Source organism: Halichoerus grypus, chromosome 9, assembly GCF_964656455.1.
Source record: "Halichoerus grypus chromosome 9, mHalGry1.hap1.1, whole genome shotgun sequence".
In the NCBI taxonomy this organism is placed as follows: Eukaryota; Metazoa; Chordata; class Mammalia; order Carnivora; family Phocidae; genus Halichoerus; species Halichoerus grypus.
Window position 1 is genome coordinate 19599364 of NC_135720.1, and position 25772 is coordinate 19625135.

Below are 25772 nucleotides of genomic sequence, written 5' to 3' on the forward strand. Positions count from 1 at the left end.
TGGACCTTGAGGACATTAGCTAAGTAAAATAAGCCAGACAGAGAAAGACAAATATTGTATGATCTCATTTATATGTGGAATCTTAAAAAAAAAAAAAAAAAAGCCAAACTCATAGAAACAGAAAGTAGAAGAGTAGTTCCCAGAGGCTTGGGTGTGGGGAAATGGGGAGATGTTGGTTAAAGGGTACAAACTTTCAGTTATAAGATGAATATGTTCTGGGACTCTAGTGTACAGCACAGTGATTATACTTAACAATACTGTATTATTTACTTGAAAGAAAGAAATGGTAATTATGTGAGGTGACAGAGGTATTAACTAACCATATTGTTGTAATCATTTCACAATATATTAGTGTATCAAATCAACATGCTGTACACCTTAAATTTATACAATGATATATGTTGAGTTATATCTCACCAAATCTGGAAAAAAGTAAATAAAACTTTTGCTTACACATTCACTCAAAAAATAATTTCTATTTGGCAATTATCTGTTTATGTCATTTGCCCTTATCTGTTTCATATCTGTTTCATATTGTCACATTACAGTGTGTGTATATATACCCATATACATATATGTTTGTGTATATATGTATGTATACATATACAGAGTCTCTTATATATGTTGAGAATATATTCCTAGTTTATTGTTTTCTTTAAAATTTGGTCTATCACCCCACCCATACCCACCATGGTCACCATTCAGCAGCAGGTAGGAAGATGGTGCTTAGTGAAGAACAAAGGCTCTGACGAATACATGAAGGAAGTAGGAATAGGGATGGCTCTGTGAAAAGTAGGTGCAATGGCCAAACCAGAGTGTATCCATCTCTTCTTCTTTTTTTTTTTAACATTCTTAGTTTATTAATCCTCTCATGAAAAATCTGCACAACCACCACAGATAAAGCCACTGCAGCATCTTTACTCCTTCTATTGTCCAATCTCCAGCTCACTTTTTGCCAGCACCAACATTGGCTTTTGCCGTCCCCCTGACTTTCTTCTTTCTGTTCTTGCATTCCTTTCACTGTTTTCTTGATGTCTTTTTCTTCTCATACAGGCCATGTCTTGCAAGTCTGTGTTTGGGTTCATTTTTCTTTGCATAATCCAAGGAATCATAAATCATGCCAAAGCCAGTTGTCTTGCTACCACCAAAATGGGTTCTGAATCCCAACACAAATATGACATCTGGTGTGGTCTTGTACATTTTGGCTAGTTTTTCCCGAATTTCTGTCTTAGGTACTGTTGCCTTTCCGGGGTGAAGAACATCAATGACCATCTCTTTCTGCTGAAGTAGTCAGTTAGTCATGAACTTCCTGGTCCGGATAGTTACTGTGTTGCTCATAATGGTGGCCAAGCCTGTATCCATCTCTTCTGATGGGAAAAGCCTCACCAAAAAAACTGAGAACACTTTGAAAACAACACAGTTTTCATGTAATCTGGGAGAGAAGTTTGAAGAAACTACAGCAGATGGCAGAAAAACTCAGACTGTCTACAACTTCACAAATAGCACATTGGTTCAATATCAGGAAAGGGATGGGAAGGAAAACACAGTAACAAAAAAATTGCAAGATAGAAAATTAGTGGTGGAATGCATCATGAACAATGTCACCTGTACTTGGGTCTTTGAAAAAAGTACAGTAAAAATTCCATCATCATTTTAGACAGGAATTAGCGTGAGGATGGACAAGCTCAATTCAATGAGCAAATCTCCATATTGCCTTTTTTTTATTATTACTGTATTCAATTACCTTTAACACATTTTACATGCAACTATTTCAAAGCGTTGATTTAATAACAATCATCCCTTTAGTTAGTAAATAAATGTGTTTGTGCTAAAAAAATTAAAAATGAAAATATAAAATTTGGTCTATCATGATTTCTGTAGGCAAAAGATGCTTAAAGAGCCAGTTCTTTTTTTTTTTTTTTTTAATTTTATTATGTTATGTTAGTCACCATACATCATTGGTTTTTGATGTGGTGATCCACGATCCATTGTTTTCGTATAACACCCAGTGCTCCATGCAGTACGTGCCCTCCTTAATACCCATCACCAGGCTAACCAATCCCCCCTCCACTCTCCCCTTAAAAACCCTGTTTGTTTCTCAGAGTCCATAGTCTCTCATGGTTCATCTCTCCCTCCGATTCCCCCCACCTTCATTTTTCCCTTCCTTCTCCTAATGTCCTCCATGCTATTCCTTATGTTCCACAAATAAGTGAAACCATATGATAATTGACTTTCTCTGCTTGACTTATTTCACTTAGCATAATCTCCTCCAGTCCCATCCATGTTGATGTAAAAGTTGGGTATTCATCCTTTCTGATGGCTGAGTAATAGTCCATTGTATATATGGACCACATCTTCTTTATCCATTCATCTGCTGAAGGGCATCTCGGCTCTTTCCACAGTTTGGCTATTGCAGACATTGCTGCTATGAACATTGGGGTGCATATGGCCCTTCTTTTCACTACATCTGTGTCTTTGGGGTAAATACCCAGTAGTGCAATTGCTGGGTCATAGGGTAGCTCTATTTTTAAATTTTTGAGGCACCTCCACACTGTTTTCCAAAGTGGCCATACCAACTTGCATTCCCACCAAGAGTGCAAGAGGGTTCCCCTTTCTCCACAACCTCTCCAACATTTGTTGTTTCTTTCCCTGTCCATTTTTTGCCATTCTAACTGGTGTAAGGTGGTATCTCCATGTGGTTTTGATTTGGATTTCCCCGATGGCTAATGATGATGAACATTTTTTCATGTGTCTGTTAGCCATTTGTATGTCTTCTTCAGAGAAGTGTCTTTTCATATCTTCTGCCCACTTTTTGACTTGATGATTTGTTTTTTGGGTGTTGAGTTTGAGAAGTTCTTTACAGATCTTGGATACCAGCCCTTTATCTGTAGTGTCATTTGCAAATATCTTCTCCCATTCTGTGGGTTGCCTTAAAGGGCCAGTTCTATAAATACTTTCCTTTTTGATTCATGCCATTACCTTGAAATATTTATTTATATTATCTTTCAGTATACTGTTAATATAATACATATAATGTAAATTATAAATAGATACAGGCACACACATATGGTTTAATCTGTCTAAAATGTATTTGGTTTATGCTGTGAGATAAAAATCTAATGACTATAAAATCTAGTCAGATGGAGAATATATTTGTATAATTTTTCAGCAGGTTCTTAAGATCTTAAATGAAAATGTTTATCTCTTGCCTTCACCTGAGGGCAACATCTTGGCTGGTCACAGATAACATACTATTTTCCTCAAAATTCTATGAACATTTTAAAATTTTCTTCTATCATAAAAATCTGAAGCTAGCCCAAGTTTATACCTTTGTGGCCAGTTTTTTGTTTGTTTGTTTGTTTGTTTCTGTTTTCTTTTCTGATCCTGGCTTGTTGATTCATAAGAATATTTTATACTTTTGAAGTTCATAAATATTACAAGGATGTGTCTAAATGCCTCTTTTTTTATTAATTTTATCTTAAGTATGGCATGCCCTTAAATAAGTCCTTTCTTTGTAACTGAAGACCTTTTTCAATTATGCTGTAAATAATTACTTCTGTTCTAACAGCCCTGGCCTCTCTCATTAGAATGCCTATAATTCTTAGTTTGCATTTCTTTCCTATTTTTTCCCATATCTATAGATTGTTTTCTCATTACTTTTATTTATTTGCTTTTCTCTCTGTATTTTGGGAGACCATCTTAAGCCCATCTCCCCAAAATGAGATTAAATGAAATCACATATGCTGATAGTTTTCAATACTGGCTTTTTTATTCGAATCACTTGTGAAATTTAATAGTAATAATAATAATAATAAAGATGGCTAGGCTTAGGGCTATGACACTGCACAATTCATGAGACATTCTATTCTCTGCTGGTAGTGACTGCTGGAGTTGTGCAGTGATGTGGAACTGCCTAAGTCCCAATCTAGACCAATTAAATCAGAATATGGGTGTGGGTTAAAGTGCTAATATTTAAAAATTTTTCTTTAGTTAATCCTAGTGTGCAGCTATGATTAGGAAGATGGGGAGCCAATGGCATATGCATAGGGCTTAGCACATATTCTGAAACATACAGTGCTCAGTACATGTTAAACATCCATATCTTCAGCATATGCATCATCATTTAATTATCCACAGTATCAATTTAATTCTTTAGCACAGATTTTAATCTACTTTTGCTATTCCATTTTTTTTAGTCCTTCCTTACTCAATCTCTGTCTGCCTCATGTTCTCATCTTTTGGCTGTCTATCCTTGTTTCATGAAGACCATGTCTTGTTTATCCTATCAAGGATGTCAAGAAATTTTCTAAACTTATTTTCTAATTAGATGCTATTTTCAAAAATAAGAGCTCTATCCAGGCTCAGTTTTGCTAATGGACAAGATGTATGGCTTGGTCCCATGGATTGCTAAGAATGTCTCATCAAGCATCCAGCTGCACTGTGAACCAGCATGCACAGATTCTCAAGCATGGTTCTGTTGAGTTAGAGCTTTTCTCTTATCACCTCTCTCTGGTTCTCTGATTGAAGAGATAGAGTACGCTCCACAACATGTACTGAAGACAGAAGTATTCCAAACTCCATCCATTTTCCTCAATTTATCATTCAACAAATATTTACAGAGTCCTACTCGATGCCAGGTAATGCCCTAGGTACTAGCGAATACAGAGGTGAACAAGCTAGACTAACAGAACTTACATGTTAGTGCTGGAAGCAGATAATAATTATCTACATGAATAAGATAATTTCAAATAGTGCTACTGCATAATAGGAAAAAAAAAATAGGACAGCATAAAAAGGGTCTGGAGGGGAGCAACATTTACTTGCTGGAAATACACCTACTGGGATGCCATGTACCACTACCAATACTTCTGCTCTGATATTTCCAAAGACATTACTGGTAAGTTGTCAAATGCATATGGAGGAGAAGTTCTATGACTACTTAAAAAGACACTTGCAGAGGAGCAAAATGGTGGCAGAGTAGGAGACCTAAATTTCATCTGGTCCCAGGAATTCAGCTAGATAGGGATCAAACCATTCTGAACACCTACGAACTCAACAGGAGATCGAAGAAAAGAATAGCAGCAACTCTCTGAACAGAAAAGCGACCACTTTCTGGAAGGTAGGACATGCGAAGTGAATCCGAGGTGATATTCAGGAAGATAGACCGCGGGGGGAGGGAGCCTCTGTCAGCCAGCTACCAGCAAGTGACAGAGCAGCGGAGCACAAAATTGGAACTTTTAGAAGTCTGCTCCGCTGAGGGACATCACTCCAGTGGCTAACAGGGGGTGGAACACTCGCTGGGACAGTGTGGTCTCAGGACCCTCAGGGTCACAGAAAGACCAGGGGTGCCTGGGTGTGGCAGAGCTCCCAGGTATGGAGCGGGGAAGCTGGCTGCAGAGACGGAGCTGAGGAGTGGGCTCTCAGCTCGGGGTTGCCATAAACCATGATCGGCAGCACAGTTGGGCCACCACTCGTCCAGCAGGGACCCAACAAGCGGCAGATCCGGGGAGACTCCCCTTCCTCTCCCGGGAGGAGCGGCGCGGGAGTGCACCACAGGAATCTGCTGGGCTTGGAGACTCCAAACAGGGTCATGTGCCAGAGATAGAAATGCTCAGTCACAGGCTGGGTGAGCACGGAGTGCAGCTGGAGACGAGGGAGACAGGAGTGATTGACTGCTTTTCTCTGAGGGCTCACTGAGGAGTGGGGCCCCGAGTTCTCGGCTCCTGGGTAATGAGATCAGCACAACTTTGCTGGGCAGACAGTTGGTGAGAGCTTGGACAGAAAAATCTTCATCAGTTCTCAGGGTACAGCCAGGGTACAACAAGAAGCCTTTATTATCCTAGATGTGATGGAGGCCTCCTTCGTGTATTAGAATTATTGTTAATTTATTCATTCAGCAACTATATCTACTATTTCAATGCAGAATATGATGTTGGGCTACAATACCAAATGTGGAAGGTATGACACCTTCTCTCATGGATTTTACTCCTGTCTTGCATGTAGTGAGGTCTACTTGTAGGCTCTTTGGTTCCAGTGACCTCTCTGAAGTCAATCTGGTAGAACAAACCCACGGGTAGATAAGTCAAGAATAAAATAAAATTTGTAGGAAAAAAAAGAGTGCAGGATATTTTTTAAAAGGACTTATAAACAGGGGCCCCTGGGTGCCTCAGTCAGTTAAGTGTCCGACTCTTGGTTTCAGCTCAGGTCATGATCTCATGGATTGTGAGATAGAGCCCCGTGTATGGCTCCCTGCTCAGCGATTCTTGAAGATTCTCTCCCTCTGCCCCTCCCCCCATTCTTTCTGTCTCTGTCTCCCTCTCTCTCAAATAAATAAATAAATCTTAAAAAAAAAAAAAGAAAAGGACTTATAAACAAAAGGGAAGAAGGGAACTGAGATAAGGGAAAGAAGGAAAGGGTGACAGAAAACAGAAATAACACATTTATGATGGAGAAAGCAAAGTTCCATGGAAAGCTTTCTCAAGTGTAACAGGCTGCACATCTCTGATATTATGGCCTTTCTAAATTAGGTGTTGAATATCTATTATGCCTAGCTCAAAACCTTGTGTTTATTATTCCATGAAAAATATTTTATGGAATGAATTAAAGAAAATAAGCAGCAAGGGCATCCTTTGAGTGTTTAGGGACTCATTTTCAATGAAAATTTTGCATCAATCTCACTGCTGCAATAGTAACCACCTGCTGTCAAACCAGCGTTCCAATGCTACCTTTTGCCTTTAATTCAACTGTAAGTTTTAAGACCTTAATGAACTTTTTCAGCCTGGAAACTTCAAGAAAATTATGCAGACAACTGTAACCACTGTGCCCTGAATTCAGTTAAGAAATGGCTTATTACGGCAGCTAAAATCACAGTTATCTTCTTGGAAAAAAACCTTATTATTTTAACAAAAGAACAAATAGGTAGAAAATGTGTCCAATGGGCATCCTGTATTATATATTAATTTCAATTTAAATCACAAAATATTTATTGAGCACTTACTAACTACAGGATCCCTTAAGATTAAGATTACATGCTTAATACTCAATAGAAACTACAGAGTTTAAAAAGCAGAGGCTGTAGCTTCTTCCCTTAAACAGGTTATGATCTTATTGTACAAGGGAAAATAAAATAGCCTCATTATAAATTTTAAAATTAGGAGAATATGCCATAAGAGAGTTGAAAAATACATATAAAAGAAGGAATAAGTTGTATCAGACTGGGGGATCAAGAAAGTATTTACTAAAAAGATGACACTGGAGGTGGTCTCAGAATATTACCAGAATTTAAAAAAATAAAGATCAGACACTATTCTGGGTCGAAGAAACAGCATAAGCCAAGGCACAGAGGCAGAAATTTATGTGCTGTTCAGGGAAAAGTCTAGTTCATATGGAGCACTAAGTAACACAAAAGCAGCAGTGGGAGAATCAGACCATGCTGTGAAGGACCATGAATGTTTCAGGGAAACCCACACACAAATTTATAAATAATGGAACAATTGTATTTGTTGTAAAAGAGAGGACACCATAAGAGCTTTTTATTAGGAAGAATATAGGCAGTAGTACATAGGATGGATTACAGCAGGGAAAGGCTGGAATTTAGAATCAAATATAATAGACAAAAAGAAACAATACGTATTGAAGTTTGAGGGAGCCCAATGAGTTGGCACTCTCTTTTCTCTGGCCTACCTCTGGATCAACTGAAATTGACAGAGGAGATGGCAGACAAGTATAAAAATATTGAAGGCCATGGCTTAGGGATGCAGCAACAATAGACTTCCTAACATGGAATCTTAGCATATTATAGACTTAGCCACTGCAAACTGCCCTACAAAATTTTGGGTGTAAAGGAGGAAAGCAGAGAGGAAAGAAGAGGAAGGGGTTAAACCAAATGCCAGGCCCTTTCCCCTAACACACCAGGGGAAGAGAGAGTGAAGAGCCAGACAGAGGTCTAGAGTGGTATCATGGAGGACCTCTCTCTATGGGAAGCTGGCAAAGTGTTCCCCCATACCCAACAGAAGGGTTTCTATTTTCTTGGGGGAAAAATGATAGCTGACATTTACTACCTGCAAAAACTCCCTAAGCACTTTACTGACATTGTCTCATCTAATACTCAAGAAACCCTTGGATATAGGTGTTGTTATTATTTCCATCTTACAGGGTTGAAAAAGATAAGTAAATCGGGCAAGATGGCACAGCTCATAGTGGCAGACCCCAAACCTAAAGCCCTAGGGTCCACAATCCTCTCCCCAACTGCCATCCCAAGAGATGTCAGGAGAGGGCTCTAGAAAATGCTTATTCCTCAGGGTACAGCTTGGGGACAAAGAACTGGGAAGGAGTCAAGGAACTAGAATAGAGCTTTGCAAGGGAAACCAACTGAAAAAAACACCTCCTGCATAGTCTTATCATGAAGACTCAGAACAGTTTTAGTAGACTGATGGGGTGAAAGCTTGGTTAGAGACACAGGAAAGAATAAATATAAAGAAGTGGAAGCAACAAGAGTATATTTTCAAGAAATGTAGCATTTGAAGGACAGGAGAGTTACAGTATGACAGCTTATGAGAATTGGAAAGTTGAGCAAAGATGTTTCCAGTAGTTTGTTATGATATCTAAGAATGTTTATAAGAAGAGAAGACACTTCTGGTGGAGAAGGACAATTTGAAGATGCAAATGAGAGGGAACAAACATAGGGGCTTAGGTTCCAAAAGAGGCAAGAAGAAATGAGATTGAGAAACAATATACCTTAAAATCAGAGGCGTCACTGGTGGAGAGACACAGAGTTCTTTGAAGACAGAAAAATAGAGGAGTTTCAACTAGGTACACCTCAAACACAAATTAGAGAAATCACTCAGGGTTTGACAAGGATAGATTGAGCGCTGAAGGCTTGCATCTAGGGGGAATTGCCACAGTTCTCCTTGGAAATGGGATAGGGAATCAATAAACAATAAACAAAAGATTGCTGAGAAGTGACAACCAGCTGAGGCATGTTAGTGTGGATGCATGGTGGAAGCTTTTTTGACATGGTTTAAATAATATATAGTGACCAAAAAGCAATTCATAACACTTTAAACCTATGATTTTTCTTGTGTTTGAAGCATATGAACAGATTCAAGTCCTTTTGGCCAAACCTATTATGAGCTTAATGCTTTAGTGGCTAAATGACCACACACACACACACACACACACACACACACAAATGAAATAAAGAATTGAATCCATTATTTTACTAATTCATGCCATTAAACAATCCAAACAACAAACCCAATATTTTAGATCAAAATATATTTTTGTGCTGAGAAAAGGCCAAATAGCTCTTTCAATACAGGGAAAACTGAGAAAAGGTGTGCTTAATCTTCCCAGTCTTATACCAGAGAACAGCAACAGATGCTGTATGTGTGGAACAGAAAATTATTCTATGCTATTTCAAAAAGGAAATCCTAAGGCTTAAATCACACCTTATTCTCTTCATTTTACCACTGCTTCAGTACTGTTTTTCTTTATAATGTTTCTCTTAAACATCCTAATTTTTTAATAAACTCCATTGTTTAGGAAAATATGATTAACACTATGTCTCTAGGTCAGTAAAATGAAAGAGACTTCAGGTGTCTTGGGTATTTAGCCACTGTCTGCAATTTTATTTGATGGGAAAGTGGGAGGGAGAATGAAGGGGGAAAGGTGGTACAAGAGAACTTGACATTTACAAAGTGCCTACAACTTGCTGATATTATATGTAGTGTAATAAAATGCTTTCAGCCTGTGTATTGGAACCCATTCATAAGTCATGAAATCAACATGATGGCCCATGAACCAGGCTTTTAAAAAGTGAAATAGAATAAAATAAAATGAAACTGAGTACAACACATATGCTAAGAAAAAGTTCAGTTTAGAGAAACTTTTGTCTTGGTTATATATAAACACACACATACATATCTATCTGTGAACCCCAGGTCATGATGTAAATTTTTTTTTTTTTTTTTTTTTTTGCTGTGGATAATGGTCAAAACAGTTCCAAAGTCATCAGTTTAATGTTTTTGGCTAGCAATTATTCATTCTACTTTTCCCAGCATCCAAATTTCCTTTTGAGGTCTTGAGATAGAAATTCCTAGATCAGCTTCCTGGTATGGAAGCTGAGGGAAGCCAAATCAGCCAAAAGGACACTCCTTCCTCAGACTTAGAGTCTTGAGTAGGTGATACAAGGATGAAAAATGTAAATAGTTGGCACACACCCTTTCTAGCGGTGGCATCCAGACCTGTTTAGGTTAGGAAACCATTTCTGTGGTTCCTGTTGCCATAGTTTCTGCCGATTGCTGCCCATTCTTTAGCTTCTTGTCAATATTTTAAGTCCTGACTTCCCTCTGATAAATCCTTTTTGCTCATTAGCTGGAATCAATTTTTGTTATTCTAATTGGCTCATTTAAACTTCAAAACTATCCTATGACGTAGGTATTATTTTTATTTTACTAATGAGAAAAGTAAGATTCATGGTGATCTGGTAATTTTGCCAAAGGTCATCTTGCAGGTATGATATTCAGATCAGGTCACTGTGACTTAAAGTTTATCCTCTTTCTATTAAATAATGCATACTGAGCTGGAAATAGCAAACAGTGATATATTTCATATGCATAATAATTTTATGCAGATTTGTCAGAAAATAGTTTTTATTTTATTTGAGTGAATCAAAATCAATAGTTTTCCATTAACTTCAAAATAAAGTTCAGCAGTCTTGAGATCTTACAGAAAGTTTTAAGATTATGCATGTTGAGAGAAAATATAGCTTAGACTGCTTTGCTATATTTCCATTGATTTTAAGAAAGAAAGGTCTATTATCCTATCAGTTGCATCCCATTAGCAATAAACCAGAGTTCTGGAACTCTCAAGTTCTATCAAATGAAGGTGAACAGCTCAGAAATTATCCTAAGAAATGCATCAGTGTCAACAAATAAGAGATAGACTGGATAATTCAGCTGAACAACACTATTTTTCATCAACATTATAAATTCAGCTCCTCCATTCCTCTAAATCTCCTCCCCAAACACACACACACACACACACACACACACCCTCAATCATTTATTCCTGTTAATTCTTTTTGTTACCACCCCTCCACATACACCCTATAGCACAGTCTCTCATCTTCTTAGCTTGCATTATAGCTAAGGCTTTTAACTTGTATTCTTAAGTCAAGCCTCAGTTTCCTCAAGTCCATGTTTTCCATTGCTGCCAGAGCAAAGCATGATTCTCTATCATTCATGCTTGAAACGCCTCATGGGCTTTCTATTATTTAAAGAATAAATTATAATATCTTTATTTTAATACATATTAATATTCATCAATATTTTAAAGCTTCGAGTTTTCCAAACACATTATATGTGGTCTTATATCTGTGCCATTACACATGTTGTTTTAACTGTGTGGAATGCCCTCTCTCAAACTGCCCTCCTGGAAAAATCCTGTTAATCCATAAAAACCCAGTTTTGATGTTACCTCCTCCAGGAAGTCTTCCCAAATATTTTCTAATACCATTGTAGAGTTAATCAAACTCTCCTTTATTATCTCTATGTTTTGTATATATAGTCTGTTCTTGTTCATTTATTCAACCATTATTTTACTGAGGCACTATTCTAGACTCCGAGGATATACCAGTTGACTAAAACAGATAAAAATATCTAAATTCACAAGACAAAATAATCAGTAAGAAAAGCAAGTAAAATATATCAAAAGTAAGGTAGATATAACTTCTTAGGAAAGAAAAGAAAAGTATCAGGGATAGGGGGCGACATTTCTATGAGGGTAGTTAGGGAAAGTTTTACTGAGCTGCATTTGAGTTAGGACATAAAGGAGGAGAAGGTGTGAGCCTTGGGAATGTCTGAGGAAGAGCGTTTCAGGGAGAGGGAACTATAAATGCAAAGGTGCCCCGGTAGGAATGTGCTGGGCAAAATCAAGAAAAGAGTGACTGGAATCAGGGTTAAAAGATACAGTCAGAGGATACCAGGTCATGGAGGATTTGGGCATGAGCTTTGAATGAGATGGGAAGCCATGGAAGGGATCAAAATAGATAAGAGATATGATCCGAGTTGATTTATAAGCTCACTCTGCACAAATTCTGCCCTCATCCAAATACCCCAATCAAATGCTGAGACCAGATTAGACAGACAAGGTGTCTTTACTTTCATGTGATGCTTATGAACAACTGTGAAAACAGAGCATCTGCTGATTTTGGCCTAAGGTAGTTCCCAACTAAGACCTGCCAGATATATATAGCAAGTCTGTCCTTCACTCCTAATATTTGAATATTAGGTCGCAAATAGTTCAAAGGAGAATAGTGTATGATCTACTTTCCCTAGGGCTGTCCATTTGTGAACATCTGAACATAAAATTAATGCAAGGACAAACATAAAAGGATTCTGAGGTTAGAAAAGCACTATGCAAGAGTATTGGAAAACTAATTTGGAAGTTACTTTAGTGGTGATTTAGTGACATCAGCCAATTAAAAGTAGAGTGGGAGAAAGAAGGGATGGTGGTGTGGATTTGATATTTAAGATACCCTATTGTCAGAAGGTAAAAGACAGAAGTTCCACAACATATGTTTACAGTTTTAATGTAGGCAATTTTCTGATATTTTAATGGTCCTATTTGGAAAGAGATACATGTCTACTGTAGTTGCTACTTAAACTTATCATATATTCTTCCAGTGATCTTGTTTTTAAGCCTGAAAATTAAGGAAACTCACATTAGTACTTCATTAATCAAATGACTGCATCTGAACTAAAAAGTAAAATGTTAGAAACCCCAAAGTTCTTGAAGACACTTGTCTTCCTAAAATAGTCCCATCTGTCACCTTAGAGCCAAAAAAAGCACAGGAAATTATGGTATGCCTTTCCTCACCTTTATATAATAACGTCATAGTTCTCACTTACTAAAATATTTCCAGTAATATGTTCCTTAACTTTATCAGCTACATAACTTGTCATGCCACTGTAACTGCACAGAAAAGGTAGGTGAAATTTATATGGACTGCACACTAAGGTGAGCTCTGGAATCAAGTGCATTCAGTCCTGGCTTCACCACACACATGTGATGTTGGTCAAGTTATTTAACCCCTTTGTGACCCGGTTTTCTTCTCTGTTACAAGAGGCTAACAACCTACCTTACAAGTTATTATGTCAATTAAATGGGATAGTAAGTAAAATGCTTAGAACAGTGTCTAGAACAATGTAAGAGCTCAAACATAATGTTAAATATGTCAAAAATATGTAGAAAACTCTGGGGATACCAAAATACCTGCATAGTATAGCAAATGTGCATATAAAGTCTTCAATATCTAAAACAATTTAAATAAATACATTGAATCCTTTATATGCCTCCCTCTATTATATTTATTACCAATCCAATTTACCTATCTTAGCTTTTCTCGTATCTTTGCAACTCTTTTCATTCAAGAGGCCTACATTCTTTCACCAACAGGGCCTTTTAGAAATGGAAGCAGCCACACTGCTATGGGTAACCCTATAAGAAGCAGGGGGGGAAAAGGGAGAGAGGGAGGGAGGGAGCAAAAAAGGAAACCTTTATTAAGCAACAGGTCTTGTCTGGAGACCTAGTGCTTCACCAGAACAGAGGATCTGTTTCCTTCCCAATTCTTAAGACCCAGCATCCAACAAAAGATTCTTAGGGAAATCTCTCATATGGTTCTTTTCCTCTTTGTACAGCTTTACTAAGAGCAGGATGAGTCTCTAAAAGGTACATTGATTTCATTATACACATATATATATAGAATGCATATTATGTATTATTATATATGATAAAATGTATTTTCTATAATAAAATGTTATAATTGATCATATATTATATACAGTATAGTATTATATAATGTATATAGACAAAATTATATATAATATAATAATATATACACATATTTATGTATTTCTTAAGCTGCTTTAACACTGATTCTTCTAAATAGGCCACCTACTTTAGAAATGTTTCATTGACCCTTTCCTAAAACCTGCTTCCGCCATCCATGCAATTACTGGGCTACAGGCAGCCAGGTGGCCCAAGACCCTTGCCAGATATAAAGGGACAATTGATCCAAAGCCATAAAAAAGAGCCTCTCTTCTTGGAGAATTTAGACTTGGGGCTGAGAAAGGTATTTCTTCTTACTGGAAGACTGACCTTATATCATGTAAATGTAGGTGCTTATTTACAAACATGTATTCTACCATGAGAGCTGAAGAAGAAGAGGAAGCTGGTCCACACAGGGAGAGGGAAGTATTTTGCAGACGGGCAGTGATGGGATTTATATGCCTGGTACTAGCTAGTTTTCTTATACCTAGATGTGGTCTTTACTGATTATAAATTCATCTTTTTCACCTAAGTTAGTTCAAATTCGTTTCTGTAACTTGTAACCAAGAGTCTTTATTAATATGTCCAGTTTAATGAAAGGATAACATATATGAAATACCTATTATGTTTCATGTATTGAGTATACAAAGTGAAAAAATATGGTTCTGGCATTTTTGATGTTGCATTTATCAAGAAATAAGAGGTGTAAAACACAAGCTGTGACAGAACATGGTAAACGGACCTATCTGTGGAATGTATTCTAGGTATAGCTATTAATAAACAATATTTAACCCTTGGTTTCTCAGCCTAATTATTCCTTTGATCTCTTCTTTGCTGAGGAGTACATCCATAGACCGACTCCCACAGATTATCAGCTCCACCTTCCAAAGCTATTTCATAGAGTCATCTTCTTCACCTGGATGGTGAGCTTCCTGGTGAGCCTTGCCCCTCCATAGGAGCCTTATCTAGGCATTCTACTGCTTTTCCAAGCCAAAGAATCTGTCCACAAAGCTACAGCTCTCGGCTAGAGCAAACTGCTCTAGCACAGTCACCTGAGCAGCAGGTACGAACCCGATGTCGTGGAGCTGTTGAGGGCAAACTGGCCCATACACCAATGATAGAGTATACTTCCTAATAACAGAATTTTCTCCTGGAATGTTATGGAATAAGATTCCAAGCACAAAGAGACTGTCCTATTCATTTGTTCTTGTTGTTGTGGACCCTAATATTTGTAGAATTTAAAAATTATAAGCATAATTCAGCCTTGTTTAAAATTAAAAGTTAACATCGGAAGCTAAACGTTTCTAACAGTAGGAACTTTGGGAGATTAAGAAAAGTTGAGCTATGAAAACACAATTCAATGAGAAGGACACTACATCTTGTTATATTGCTAAGATAAATATTTGCAAGTCACATCTTTTGAAGGCACCAAGCCTATAAATATCAGACAGCTGAAGAAGAAGGTTCTATCTTGTAAGATTTATATATTTGGCTTGTAGCTATTAGAAAAGCATTTTGTTCCTTATAGGTTTTTCAATTATATTTTACTTCTAACTATAATGACTAATTGTCATATGAACATTAATCTCAAGACTATAAAATGTAGGTATTCTGGGAAAATGAATGCACTCACTATACATTTGTGACAGAAAGATGGAGATTTTGAATATTTAACCACTTTCTATGATCTTGCTATAGTTGTCTCAGTCTGTGTAAAATCTGGTCATATTCTCTGGGCTTTAGAAACCACCTATTTCTATCTTTACATCATTTTTGGTAATAGTATAAATAAACAATAACTAAGACAAATATTTTTAAAGCTAGAGAATATCAATTTCTTCAAGATATTCATTTATAAAAACCTTGAATTTTAGAAAGCATCAATTTCATTTCCAATGTTTTGCTTCGTACAATCCACTGTACCCAGAGATCAGTTTTATTTGAACAGTTCAGAAAGAAAAGCATTAAAAATGTTTTTTGATGGGGCCACAGTTCCTCTTTTCCTTACTGCATTATACCTAACTCTTGCACATTTATATTACCATTCCTGCCCCTAAACATAAATGAATTTGTGATCTTTATTTTAAACTATCTTCCCACACAACTATATTTATGTTTTCAATGTTTGTTTACTTGTACCCATTAGGAAATGTTAAAGCATGAATGAGACACAAGGAACTGCAATTAACATTAAGAACAAAAAGATAATTTATCATTTTACCAAACAACAAAACTTACTGTTAATAATTCATAATAAAGGCAGCAGCTATCAATTAGGAAAAAACAAACAAATCAAATTGGGGATAGAAGTGGCAAAACAGGCACAGTCATCAAATTTGCAATTTATTAGCTGCTCTAAATTATCAGTGATAGGTGATACCTACCCAGAGGTATGGCTACAGCACAGAAGAACAATTAGTGAATGCATGGCTAATGCCTCTATTTCTGGTTCTGCTCCTATTTCCCAAAATGGATAAATAAATGAGAACTCGCTAACCAAAACTAGTAAGAGTTGTTAAGAAATAAAAATTTGCTAATATAAGCTATCTCTAACCTAGGAAGGAGCTTGATCCAAAAGTCCTACTACTAAACTGGTTGGTTAGAACTTTTAATAAAGTTATCACTACTGGCCTGAATCCCCAAAAACCTACATAGCCAATAAGTAATTGAAATATAAGGAAGGTTAACTGTCACCAACTGATCTAAGACCTCTTGGGTTCTTTTGACTTGTAACAATGGTTTTTAAAGATTTGAGGTACTTAAAGTTTAGCTACTTCTGCTAAACACATAGATATTTATTGAATAAATGCTTATTAGGTAGAAGGTACAATATAGTTCATGCATTACATTATTTAAGTCAAAAGATTCTCCAGTTTTCTGCCTTATTTTAGGTGCTCTAATTATACCAGGCCTGAAAGAATTACTCAAGGCAGACACAGGAACATTCCAGAGATAGGATTCTGTTTTCCTTATGGTTTCCATTAGGAAAACAGCATTATTCTCAACCAATGGCTGGACAGAGTACCATTTTAGAATTGTACCTGGAAACTTCCTTGAGGCTACAGACCATAGCCATAACTAGATTCTTATTCCCTATTTAGAGTATCTCTAAAATATTTTAGCCAAGCCATATCTTGAATACATTTTATTTCACCAATGAAATGGTGGGTGAATACTTGAATAAAAAAAATACTTGCAGAATCAAAAAAACGGAAATATGCTTAAGTGCCTTGAGAATCTTTGGAGGCAGAGTATGATCATTTTAGAAAATATTCTTCTATAAACGATGCACATAAAAATTGCTTCTAATGTCAACCAGATCTTTCCCATACTCTTTATTTCTGGTTCTCAAGGAACCCTGACATCTGATCCTCCTTCACCAATCTGATATTATAAAATAAGGCAGCATACTGCCATGCAGAGATCATAGGCAGACAAAGCTAGTACCTAACAGGACTCTACGGCTTGCTAGCTGTGTAACACAATTTTCTGTATCGCGAAGATTTGAGCTTGTCTTAGCTCAGTCTGTCATAACAGAATACCATAGACTGGGTGGCTTACAAGCAACAGAAATTTATTTCTCAGAGTTCTAGAGACTGAAAGTCTGAGATCAGGGTGTCAGAATAGTTGGGTTCTAGAGAGGGCCTTCTTTTGGGCTGTAGATGGCCACTTCTTCATTGTATCCTCACAAAGTGGAAAGAGAATGAGGGAGCTCTCTGGTGTATCTCTTTTATAAGAGCACTAATCCCATTCATGGAGCCTCCACCCTCATTACCTAATTACCTTCCAGAGGCCCTTATATTTGTGGGGAGGTACGGTTTTTGTGGGGGGGGAGTTGTTTTTGTTTTTTTAAGATTTTATTTATTTGAGAGAAAGAGCAAACAAGCAGGGGAGGGAGGAGCAGAGGGAGAGGGAGAAGCAAACTCCCCACTGAGCAGGGAGCCTGACAAAGGGCTTGATCCCAGGACCCTAAGATCATGACCCGAGCCAAAGGCAGACTCTTAACCAACTGAGCCACCCTGGTGCCCTAGGAGGTAGAGTTTTAACATAAGAATTTGGAGGGTAGAACACAAACATTCAGTCTAAAATGGAAGTTGTAAATGTAACTGTTGGGGTTAATGTAGAGCATGAAACCAGCCATAATACCTGGCTTGCTAAAATGTAACACGGAGGCCACTGAGGGCAAGGGAGGGTTTCAGAGAAGGGAGTGGGCCTTTGGAATGCCAGGGCTGCATGACCACTCTGCCATAGGAATGCCGTGGGGAGTTAACTTCCCTGAAGCTCTCTTAGCCCAAACAGCTGCCCTGTGATCTAAGAGATGTGTGCATTGTCCCTTAGGCTATGTTTAGTAGAACACGTAGATTAGCGTATATTTCCCATAAATCCTCTCAGTTTCAGTAAGACCCCTTGTCACACATCATGTGCTTGAGAAACAGTGATAAGGATATTCTGAAGGACCAATAAAAGCGGGAGCAAAGAAGAGCAAAGGGTCTTAGTCTCTGAGCACTGATCCCCCTTGAGTTATCCTCTCTTTCATGGCAAAGTTTGGAGTAATCTTTCATCCATCCATACAGGGATTGCTGGCCATTCCCAGCATGTAAGTGAACTGGCACAGTTCCAGATATGCAGTGGGCACACCACAAATGGTAGGTGACATAATCCATCTTATCAGGAACTTTTTATCCCAGACAGGATGGTGGTGTTCCTGTACCCCTGAGCACACTGTGCCCATGCCTGACCCTGAACCTTTGCTCAAACTATTCCTAGGAATGCTATCCCTTTTCACCTCTGGCTCATAGTCATGTTAACTATGAGGTCCTCATTCCCCCTCAATATTATTATGAGATACTTCTTACCTTAAACTGTCATAAATCTGGCTGAGAATTTATTCATAAGCCTAAGATTTCCCTGGTTCTTGGTCTTAATATCCCAGTTACTGAACAAGTCACACCTTCCAGCATTAAACAAAGAGAAAAAAGCAACAGAACATTTACTGTCTGTAGGTCCCCAAAATAGGTATTTTATACAATTACTGAATAAAATTTCTCCCCTGCCAAGTGGCGATGAAAATGAGGATGCTGAGTAGGGCTAATACAGAGAAATTTACAATAAAAAAATGACAAACTGAGTTAGGATAAATTATTCAGAACAAGACTTCAAGCCAATGGGGAATCAGCTGGGGTTGTAGAAAGAACCAAGGTATGGATGTGAATGGTTTGAAAACCCTGGAAATCTAAGGGAAGGCCTTGTCAGGTAGGAGAGGAGCCAAGAGGCACTCCTGGTCAGGATTCAATGCATTTGAAGTACTGAAAGAACTTATATAGATCAGCTTATAAGCAAAATTTAAGTAGACAGGTAGATAAATAAGTATATAGATAGTGAGCTATCACTAGATTAATACATATAAGAGCAAATTTCAAAGGTATACCAAAACCTTTATCTAATCTTATTCCCTTTTAAGAAGGGTTTCATTTATGATTCCTCCCACAAGACCGTGAACTCCTCAAAGGCAGAGGCTGCTTATTTTCCTCTGATTCTCCAGGTGATTCCCAAAAATAGGTTTATTAAAAGAAATAAAATGTCAGCTATCTTCTAGGTGTCCTCTTTGCTGACTAAAATTAGTGCCAATAGAATGGCTCCCGCCTCAACTTTGTATTTAAGTAGATAGCATCTTTCGTCCATAAGAACGATCCTCTTTTCCCTCAAAACATCTCAATCTTGTAATGAGAAGCAGGTGTTCTTCTTTCTTTGTGGATAAATTACAAAACAAAGAGGTGAACAGACGGCTCAGGAAAAGCAGGCAGCTGCTGAGGCAGGAGTGAATTTTGGTTATTCTGTGTCCCTGGCTAGCAGGCTTTGCATGCTGATTTCCCTGCCGAATCTACTCCAACAAAGCCAGCCATTTGCCAGAGTGGAAGCTATGCCTCCTCTATAGTGGATGCATATTCAGCTGTGAAGCTTAGGTTTTACTGCCTGAGAAAGTTTATTTCAGGACAAAGATAGTATGGATATATGTGAATTCCTGGCATTGAAAGCTGTGCCACAGAGAATGCCAGTAATTTCGGACAATTTATGTTCAATTGGATTAGCCCCAAAGCAACATGAGCTTTAAAGACATCATGCACATAAAGTACCCAGCACAGTACTGCTGCCCTGTCAGAGCCTTCTCCTTTTTTTTGTCCCCTGCTCTGCACACTAGGAGACTGACCTTTATGAATTGCATCAATTGGGTTTCCTTGTCCTCTGTCTTAGCCAATGTGATCGCCAGCAGAAAATCAGAGAGTAGCAAGAGAGAGAGATCCAGTCCTAGCTCTCTTCCTGCCAGGCTGCAGTTCTGTTCCTTTAATTGGGGTGCAGCTTCTTCCTGGTGACCTATTTCTTGCAGCCACAGGCCATACCAGGTTCCAATGACCACTCTGACCTCATGATCTGGCAGGTCCTATCTTGCTTCATGGTACTTTGGTGGTTCCCTTCACTTTACCATACCTTTGAAAAAAGTTTCTTCATTAAATTATCTTTGTTTACCCTTCTGGATGTTTCATGTGTTTCCTACAGGGATCTTGACAGATATATTAATGCTTGCTCCTTTCCAGGAAAAACATCAGAGCTAAAGGTATCCTTGCTGCTTTCCATGGTACTGAAGGCTCTGGCAATCAGTAGATCAAGGTTCTATTCATGTTATGTTTGCAACCCATAAAATTGTTAAGGGAAGGGTCGATTTTTGCCGGCTCCCACCAGGTATGGCTCTAGCTGCACTGTACATGTCATCCCATTCAATCTCCGCAAAAGTCCCACAAACAGATATTATTATCTCCATTTTACAATGGAACTGATGGCTGAAATCACACATTAGCTGGTAGTTTGCAGGTGATTCCAGAGCTTGTGTTCTTTTTACAACCTCACACTTCTCACTCTTCTGGGGTAATTTTCTCCACCATAGAATGAGACTGTTGGACAATATTAGTGGTTCTCAATCCTACAGTTGAATCAACTGGGGAACTTTAAAAAAAAAAAAAAAACTCTAATTCAAATCTTCAACCTAGACCAGTTAAGTTTATAAGCTCCTGTGTGCTTCAAATAAGAAACTAAGTTTGAGACCACTGGAATAAGTGTCCTATAAAGTTTCCTCTAATTCTAAAATGTTGCAATTCTAGTATTTTTTTAAACTTATTGCTTTAGTATTGGCTTATCATAATTTAATATTGCTTGATTCTTTAATCTAAGAGTTTCTTTCTCCTAAGTTCTAGCAAAAAAATTTTTCGCAGGAAGTGTCTATAGCACAGACACTGTATAAGATCATTTTTAACACATCTCTTATCACACACTTATGGAATGCTAACTATGTATAGGATCCTTTTATGTGTGAGGAGAACAATCCTTGTCCTCCAAAAACTCACAATCTAATGGCAAAACACACCCCAAACCAGATACCTATACTGTAAATTGGCAAGAGTAGTGAAAGAGATATATACATCTGATGTGTTAGCTTTGGAACCTCCTACAGAACAGTAATGCCATGACCCACACCCTAAAATCTTAGTAGAAATATCTCAAAGACTACATATGTATCTTTTTCAAAGAAGGAGTGGGTCAATTTTATCCACATATGAATATAAACAATTCAGCCCATCTGAGCTGTGAATGTAGGTTGCTTGGCAACAGCTTTTACAGTTGTGTTATTTGCTCTGAAATGAGAGGAGCTGGTACTTTCCTCTTTAAAACAAAAGAATATTAATAACAGCAATAATGGTGGGTATTTATAAGTTTTTTGTATAAGAACTGCACAATATTTTAGCTCAGGCATGCTTTAGAGTCAAAGTTAGGCAGTTTTTAGAAAGGTAAGAAGGTTGAGGGAGAATCTCATAGTCAAATGCATCATTAGGAGAGTATCCCACAGTCAGCTGACCTGGTTTCATGAATTCAATTGAGCACATTTTTTATGCTTAACCCTCTACATACATGCAAGGTATTTTGTGAAAAGTTGGGGGACACAAGGATGTATGCTGGGGAAGGAGCACAAAATGTGTCAGATGCATATTCCCTCTGATTAAGTTATTTTATCAAATTCCTAAATCTTTCAATTAAATTTACCTTAAAAAATACAGAGCCTCAAAAACTAATGATGTACTGTATGGTGACTAACATAACATAATAAAATTAAATTAAGTTAAAAAAAAATACTGAGCATCTCCCAAGCACAGCTGTAACACTACGAAAAAAGCAATGGTCAGTCATAGAGAAAAAATGTTCCACCTCCTAACAGTGATAATTAAGGATATAAAAGGTACAAATCAACATCTAGTCACAGACAAATTTTTCTACCATAATATCTCAGTAACTGTAGTAGAAAAAATATATATAGTGAAGGGTGGATTTTTTTTAATTTTAAAAAAATTTAAAAAAATTTTTAGATCAGGAAACAAAATACCAGTCATGTCCACATGTCCACATCCTCTTGTAAAAATCCAACTCTAAAGAGAGAGGCAGCACCTTTGCTTCCCTACTGGTATAAAATATGACAGCTAATTTATTTCACAGCATTGGAACCTTTTGGAGAGGTAGTGACTTAAATATAAAATGCATAACAAATGTGAATACGAACAAATGACCACATAAAAGTATTGTTGCCATCATGCAGATGATCCCAATTTCAAGGTTCTCCCCCTATTTCATTTATTTATCAGTTCTAAATGTTTGCATATTAGTAAAACCAAATGATAGAAAACAATCTTGGATATCTGAACAATGTTTCCTATGTTATGTTTGTCATTTTGCTTGTTCCTGAGCAGACAGATGGGCTCTAACTTGTCACAGCAAGCTTCAGCAAAAAAGCACATGAAACACAAAAAATGGTGGGTGTCAATAAAGCCACAGGCTCATAGTGTCCATTAGTTAGTAGCTGTGATTTGTAAGCTGAGGTCATTGCAACAATCCATACCTGGAAGTAAAAATGTCAGATTAGAAATAATTTATTCCAAATGTTTTTTGAACATATGTTTAGTGCCCAGTGTAACTGGCTACATAAATCTTTAATACGTGGTCTGAGCTTGTTCCCTTGTAAAACAAGGTAAATGCATCAACCCTGGACATCCAATTTTATATCACCCTATCATAGAGTGTGGCTTCACATGCCTGAGAGGATACAGAGATTGCCACTGCCCAGTCTCATTTGCTTGCTCACCATGACAGCAATCAACCCCCATTATTCTACTCACAAAGGAATGTCTGTGTCATTGATTCGTATGTGCCAGGAAGTGGAGAGGGGCAGTCCTCCCTTTATTTGAGATACCAGCCTCTCTGAAGGGGGGGAGTGTGGTACTAAAAAGTATATTTAAGTTATTATACTTTACATGTGGAAAACAAACTAAAATATATTGTTTCTCAATATAAACTGAAGCATAATGAAGTATGACTTAAAGAGTTTTATTATAAGAGTTAGACTTTACTCTCTGAATATCAGTAACTTCCAGTGAGGTACACTGGTGATTCCAAAGGAATAGGATTATATTTCTCAAAAATAAGCATCAGCAGTTCCAGGCTTCTGCCTGGGATGCAGAAAGCTGAAAACAGTGTCACTTCCCCCTTACATTAAGAAAATAGAAAAATCTGGGCGCCTGGGTGGCTCAGTTGGTTAAGCGACTGCCTTTGGCTCAGGTCATGATCCTGGAGTCCTGGGATCGAGTCCCACATCGGTCTCCCTGCTCAGCAGGGAGTCTGCTTCTCCCTCTGACCCTCCCCCCTCTCATGTGCTCTCTCTCTCTCTCTCATTCTCTCTCTCAAAAAAATAAATAAAATCTTTAAAAAAAAAAAGAAAATAGAAAAATCTGCAAAATCACGTTTCTTAAATCTATAAGATAACAGAGTCAAAAAGCAAGCAAATAACCTTAAATCTAAGGGAAAAACAAATGGTTCCAAGGTGAAACAGCACACTAGCTCTTGATTACCTGAGGCAGATGCTGGATACCCAAAGTTATACAAGTTAGTGAGGGTAATTCTACTAAAATTTACCAGCTTGCTAAAGGTAGAATGTGAGCTATTGTGACAGCATATGGCTCTCAGGAAGCAAAGACACCAGTAAACTGCATTGACTGTCAGACTCTTCACAAACCTCACTGGATGCTACCATAATTGGGGGTAGGACCAGAGTCTTGAGAAAGTCACTGTTGTAGTACAGGGCCTGGGGGAGTGGAACAGCAGCCCTGAAGGAAGGGCACAAAGCCCTACCTGTATCCTTCTCCCTTATCTTTTCTATGGAACAAAACTATAAGTCTCTGGAGGGATGAAGAAAACACCAACACACTTAAGGCACAGGTAACAACACTATGTGGCTGGAATAAGAAAACAATAATATTCTCTAACTCTGGAGGAAGGGCAGAAATATACATTGAATCCAGATCATTAGAGAGAAGAGAAGAATTATTGAGCACGCCCCAACCCTGAGATGCAGGGACAAAGTACTGCCTAAGAATAATGCTGAACCAGAACAACAGAGAATGTCCCCCCAGTGCTTACTACCAGGCACTGAATTAATAAAGTAACAGCAGTGTACTACTACTAGGGGAAGGTCAAGAACATGGAAAGAAAATTTCTCTAAGACATAGGCATTAACAGAAAATCTAAAGGTAAGGCAAGAAAAGACATTGAGAAAAACTCTCAGACAAACCAATTTCCATCCTACACACAGGAAATACTCAAGTTTTGTTATCCAATATTATTGTCACAAACCACATGTAGTCACTTAAATGTAACTAGAACTACATGTTGGTATTATTTTGGATATATTGGGTTAAATTAAATAATTATTAAATTAAATTCACTTTTATTTTTACTTTTTAAAATAAGGCTGCTGAGGGGTGCCTAGGTGGCTCAGTCGGTTAAGTGTCTGCCTTTGGCTCAGGACATGATCCCAGGGTCCTGGGATCTAGCCAAGCCCTACATAGGGCTCCCTGCTTGGGAGCCCGCTTCTCCTCCCTCTGCTCCTCCACCCTTGCTCGTGCTCTCTCTCTCTCTCTCTTGCTCAGCTCTCTCCCTTAAATAAATAAATAAATAATAAAATCTTTAAAATAAAGCTGCTGAAAATCTTTAAATTACATATGTGTTTTATATTCTGTTTCCATTAGAGAATGCTGCATTAGAAGAACTTGAAGCAAAGAGAAATAGAAAGAAAAAAAAAGAGCAAATATAACGACAAATAGAAACCATCTAAGAAGATGGCAAATGTAATACAATCATATCAATTAATTACAATGGTTTAAACAAACCAATTAAAAGAAAGGAGAAGGCTAGAATCAATATAGAAGCAAGATCCAACTGTATGCTGTCTATAAAAACCTACTTTAAGCATAAAAACATAAATAGATTAAAAGTAAAATAATAAAAAGTAAAATCAACTAAAGTGTCCATCAATGAATGAGTGGATGAATGAATGAACAAAATGTGGTATACCCATGCTTGGAATATTATTCAGCCATGAAAAGGAATGATGTACTAACAGAAACTACAACATGGAGGAACCTTGAAAATGTTATACTAAATGAAACAAGTCAGACATAATGGGGAAGTACTACTACTACTAGATGAGTGTTTTCTTTCTGAATTGATAAAAAATATTTCAAAATTAAGAGAGTAGTGATAGTTGCACAACTCTGTTAATGTCCTAAAATCAAGGGAATCCTATATTTTAACAGTTAATTTTATAGCATACAAATTATATCTCAGTAAAGCTGCTATAAAATAGTGAAACAAAAAAAGACATGAAAATACTTGAGAACAGACTTAGTGAACTTAGTGACTTCACCAAATGTAATAACTTCCACATTATAGGAGTGCCAGAAAAAGAAGAGAGAGAAAGGAGGGCAGATAATTTATTTTAAGAGATAATAGCTGAAAACTTCCCTAATCTGGGGAAAGAAACAGATATCAAGATCCAGGAGGCACAGAGA

General features: G+C 37.5%; 1 protein-coding gene and 2 pseudogenes across 4 annotated transcripts in view; 1 reads left to right on the top strand and 2 right to left on the bottom strand.

Annotated features, from left to right (window-relative positions):
* The window catches only part of GRM1 (glutamate metabotropic receptor 1), a 410234-nt gene that overhangs the window by 178922 nt on the left and 205540 nt on the right, over positions 1 to 25772 (bottom strand). The gene's annotated exons all lie outside the window — the stretch shown is intronic.
* LOC144379151 (fatty acid-binding protein 5 pseudogene) lies at positions 691 to 1657 on the top strand (annotated as a pseudogene).
* On the bottom strand, positions 885 to 1338 carry LOC118532858 (small ribosomal subunit protein eS24 pseudogene; annotated as a pseudogene).